We start from the raw sequence: 5000 nt of genomic DNA, 5'->3' as shown, positions 1-5000 counted from the left end.
TTAGTCCTGACTCTAGGATCTCCCCATGCCTCTTAGTCCTGACTCTAGGACCTCCCCATGCCTCTTAGTCCTGACTCTAGGACCTCCCCATGCCTCTTAGTCCTGACTCTAGGACCTCCCCAGGCCTCTTAGTCCTGGCTCTAGGACCTCCCCATGCCTCTTAGTCCTGGCTCTAGGACCTCCCCATGCCTCTTAGTCCTGGCTCTAGGACCTCCCCATGCCTCTTAGTCCTGCTCTAGGACCTCCCCATGCCTCTTAGTCCTGCTCTAGGACCTCCCCATGCCTCTTAGTCCTGGCTCTAGGACCTCCCCAGGCCTCTTAGTCCTGGCTCTAGGACCTCCCCATGCCTCTTAGTCCTGACTCTAGTACCTCCCCATGCCTCTTAGTCCTGACTCTAGGACCTCCCCAGGCCTCTTAGTCCTGACTCTAGGACCTCCCCATGCCTCTTAGTCCTGACTCTAGGACCTCCCCAGGCCTCTTAGTCCTGACTCTAGGACCTCCCCAGGGCTCTTAGTCCTGACTCTAGGACCTCCCCATGTCTCTTAGTCCTGACTCTAGGACCTCCCCATGCCTCTTAGTCCTGGCTCTAGGACCTCCCCATGCCTCTTAGTCCTGACTCTAGGACCTCCCCATGCCTCTTAGTCCTGACTCTAGTACCTCCCCATGCCTCTTAGTCCTGACTCTAGGACCTCCCCATGCCTCTTAGTCCTGACTCTAGGACCTCCCCATGCCTCTTAGTCCTGGCTCTAGGACCTCCCCATGCCTCTTAGTCCTGACTCTAGGACCTCCCCCTGCCTCTTAGTCCTGACTCTAGGACCTCCCCATGCCTCTTAGTCCTGACTCTAGGACCTCCCCCTGCCTCTTAGTCCTGACTCTAGGACCTCCCCATGCCTCTTAGTCCTGACTCTAGGACCTCCCCATACCTCTTAGTCCTGACTCTAGGACCTCCCCATGCCTCTTAGTCCTGACTCTAGGACCTCCCCAGGCCTCTTAGTCCTGACTCTAGGACCTCCCCATGCCTCTTAGTCCTGGCTCTAGGACCTCCCCATGCCTCTTAGTCCTGACTCTAGGACCTCCCCATGCCTCTTAGTCCTGGCTCTAGGACCTCCCCATGCCTCTTAGTCCTGACTCTAGGACCTCCCCAGGCCTCTTAGTCCTGACTCTAGGACCTCCCCATGCCTCTTAGTCCTGGCTCTAGGACCTCCCCATGTCTCTTAGTCCTGACTCTAGGACCTCCCCATGTCTCTTAGTCCTGGCTCTAGGACCTCCCCATGCCTCTTAGTCCTGGCTCTAGGACCTCCCCATGACTCTTAGTCCTGACTCTAGGACCTCCCCAGGTCTCTTAGTCCTGACTCTAGGACCTCCCCAGGGCTCTTAGTCCTGACTCTAGGACCTCCCCATGACTCTTAGTCCTGACTCTAGGACCTCCCCATGCCTCTCTAGGACCTCCCCATGCCTCTTAGTCCTGACTCTAGGACCTCCTCATGCCTCTTAGTCCTGGCTCTAGGACCTCCCCATGCCTCTTAGTCCTGACTCTAGGACCTCCCCATGCCTCTTAGTCCTGACTCTAGAACCTCCCCATGCCTCTTAGTCCTGACTCTAGGGCCTCCCCATGCCTCTTAGTCCTGACTCTAGGACCTCCCCATGCCTCTTAGTCCTGGCTCTAGGAACCATTCATTAAAAGGTCAGTGCCGGAGCCATGTGGATGTTTAGACTTGTGTTTAGGATGAGTGGATGTTTAGACTTGTGTTTAGGATGTGTGGATGTTTAGACGTGTGTTTAGGATGTGTGGATGTTTAGACTCTTCACTCGGGCAGACTGTAATCTTTGCGGGGGAAACTGTGGTGTGCGCAGTATGTGGAGATACAACAGGAGCTGCTACTGCATCATATGGCCACTAGAGGGGGCAGTGCACTGCAGTCAGCAGGGCCGGACAGAGCAGACAAACAGCGTTTCACAATACGGGACAACACGGCCTGTTCTGGGGAGGGTCTGTTACTGGGTGGGGCAGCCATACATTTGTCATGCTTGTGGATTTAGTTTAATGCATTGTTCTATAATTCTACATGACACAGACATAATTGGGGCAGCATGAATTGTTGAGGGGTTGGGGAGGGGTCTTCCCTGGTGGGCCACACCCAGCTGAAGCTAATGAGAAGCATCATGTTCTGGTTACTGGCGTGGACATCAGCAGGCCTTACAAAGAGGAAGGTGTGTAAGACAAGGGTTTTATTCACAGGGACCAGAGTGTGTGTGTGTGTGTGTGTGTGTGTGTGTGTGTGTGTGTGTGTCATATGGTCTCCATCCTGATTGCTAAATATGTCACAGTGTTTGTGATATAGTAGAGACGCGACACACAGAAACCCATTCTCCTCTCTGTCCTGTCTACTTAAACTGGGCTCTACTGAGTCTCAACAGATGCTCTCTCTCTTCCTCTCTCTCTCTCTCTCTCTCTCTCTCTCTCTCTCTCTCTCTCTCTCTTTATCTCTCTTTATCTCTCTTTCTCTCTCTTTCTCTATCTCTCTCTCTCTCTCTTTATCTCTCTCTCTCTCTCTCTCTCCCTCTCTTTATCTCTCCCTCTCTCTCCCTCTCTCTCTCTCTCTTTATCTCTCCCTCTCCCTCTCTCTCCCTCTCTCTCTCCCTCTCTCTCTCTCTCTTTCTCTCTCTCTCTCTCCCTCTCTCTATCTCTCTCTCTCTCTCTCTCTGTCTCTCTCTCTCTCTCTCTCTCTCCCTCTCTCTCTCTCTCTCTCTCTCTCTCTCTATCTCTCTCTCTCTCTCTCTCTCAGGAGGATGAGTGGTGAACGTTTGGCCTCGGTGATGAGAGTCATCCAAACATCATTAGTCCAATCTCCTCCATGTGACCTGCAGGAGAATGACTTGAACTGATGCTTCTACTGAACAGGGAACTGGGATTCCAGGAAAAGAGATAGAGAGAGAGAGAGAGACAGAGAGAGAGAGAGAAGGAGAGAGAGGGAGAGAGAGAGAGATAGAGAGAGAGATAGGCAAGGCAAGGCAAGGCAAGGCAAGTTTATTTATATAGCACATTTCAGCCACAGGGCAATTCAAGGTGCTTTACATGAGACATTAAAAGCAATTAAAACAAAAAGCAAGACATTATAGACATTTAAAACAAAAGGCAGGACAAATTAAAAGCATTAAAACAGTTTCTACAATCAGGTACTTCAAAGAAGGGAAAGAATCCAAAAATATGCTCAGATCAGAAGAGTCAACATGAAGTAAAAATAGTCATTCTCAGGATAGAATAGAATAAGAGGACATTTGTTTAGAAAAGAAAGAAAAGCAAATCGTCCCTTTTTTAGTAACGGTAAGACATTAACAGCCCACTGCAAATACTGTGACTCCAGCTGTGACTGTTCACTAACGCACATGTGACTGATCACGCACACACGTGACGGACTCATTCATTGCTAGTTTCCCCGGTTGCCCTCTAGTCTCTCAACTTCAAGTAAACTGACTGACTGAGTGCACGTCTAACCAGGAAGTCTAACCAGGAAGTCTAACCAGGAAGTCTAACCAGGATGTCTAACCAGGAAGTCTAACCAGGAAGTCTAACCAGGAAGTCTAACCAGGAAGTCTAACCAGGAAGTCTAACCAGGAAGTCTAACAGGAAGCCTAACCAGGGAAGCCTAACCAGGACGTCTAACCAGGACGTCTAACGTCTAACCAGGAAGTCTAACCAGGACGTCTAACCAGGACGTCTAACCAGGACGTCTAACCAGGACGTCCAACCAGGAAGTCTAACCAGGACGTCTAACCAGGACGTCTAACCAGGACGTCTAACCAGGACGTCCAACCAGGAAGTCTAACCAGGAAGTCTAACCAGGACGTCTAACCAGGACGTCTAACCAGGACGTCTAACAAAAAGCAAGTCATTATAGACATTTAAACAAAAAGCAGGACAAATAGAATACAGGAATAAAAGTTACAGTGCAGTATACTGATAAACATAGCTCCTCTTAGAAAGCAGTGGCAAAAAGAAAAGTCTTAAGGCTTGTTTTAAAAGAACCAAGAGTTGCAGCAGACCTGCAGTTTTCTGGAAGTTTGTTCCAGATATGTGGAGCATAAAAACTGAATGCTGCTTCTCCATGTTTTGTTTTAACTCTGGGGACAGAAAGCAGACCTGTGCCAGATGACCTGAGGGGTCTGGATGGTTCATAGCATATGAGCAGATCAGAAATATATTTTGGCCCTAGACCATTCAGTGCTTTATAAACCAACAGCAGTATTTTAAAGTCAATTCTTTGACAGACAGGAAGCCAGTGTAAAGACCTTAGTACTGGTGTGATATGCTCCACTTTCTTAGTCTTAGTGAGGACTCGAGCAGCAGCGTTCTGAATCAGCTGCAGCTGTCTGATCGATTTTTTAGAGAGACCTGTATACATGCCGTTACAGTAGTCGAGTCTACTGAGATAAACGCATGGACAAGTTTTTCCAAATCCTTCTGGGACATAAATCCTTTGATCCTTGATATATTCTTCAGGTGATAGTAGGCTGACTTTGTAATTGATTTAATGTGGCTGTTGAAATTCAGGTCTGAGTCCATGACTACACCAAGATTTCTGGCTTCGTTTGTGGTTTTTTAGCATTACTGATTGAAGTTGAGCACTGACTTTTAATCGTTCTTCTTTGGCTCCAAAGACAATTACTTCAGTTTTATTTTTGTTTAGTTGGAGAAAGTTCTGGCACATCCAATCATTGATTTGTTGAATGCACTTACTCAGCGCTTGTATGGGATTATAGTCTCCTGGTGATATAGTGATATAAATTTGTGTGTCATCTGCATAGCTATGGTAACATATTTTGTTGTTTTCCATAATTTGAGTTAGTGGGAGCATGTAAATGTTGAACAGAAGAGGCCCCCAGGATGGAGCCTTGGGAACTCCACAGGTCATTTTTGTCAGCTCAGATTTGTAATTGCCTATAGACACAAAATAATCCCTGTCCTTTAAGTAGGATTCAAACCAATCTAACACTGTACC

General features: G+C 48.2%; 1 protein-coding gene across 1 annotated transcript in view; it reads right to left on the bottom strand.

Annotated features, from left to right (window-relative positions):
- Positions 1-5000, bottom strand: part of LOC311315560 (calcitonin gene-related peptide type 1 receptor-like) — a gene marked incomplete at its 3' end in the record, with an annotated part of 21732 nt that overhangs the window by 8927 nt on the left and 7805 nt on the right. The gene's annotated exons all lie outside the window — the stretch shown is intronic.

This window comes from Borostomias antarcticus, assembly GCF_949987555.1.
Source record: "Borostomias antarcticus genome assembly, chromosome: 11".
Taxonomy (NCBI): Eukaryota; Metazoa; Chordata; class Actinopteri; order Stomiiformes; family Stomiidae; genus Borostomias; species Borostomias antarcticus.
This window is presented reverse-complemented; position numbering and strand designations above follow the sequence as displayed.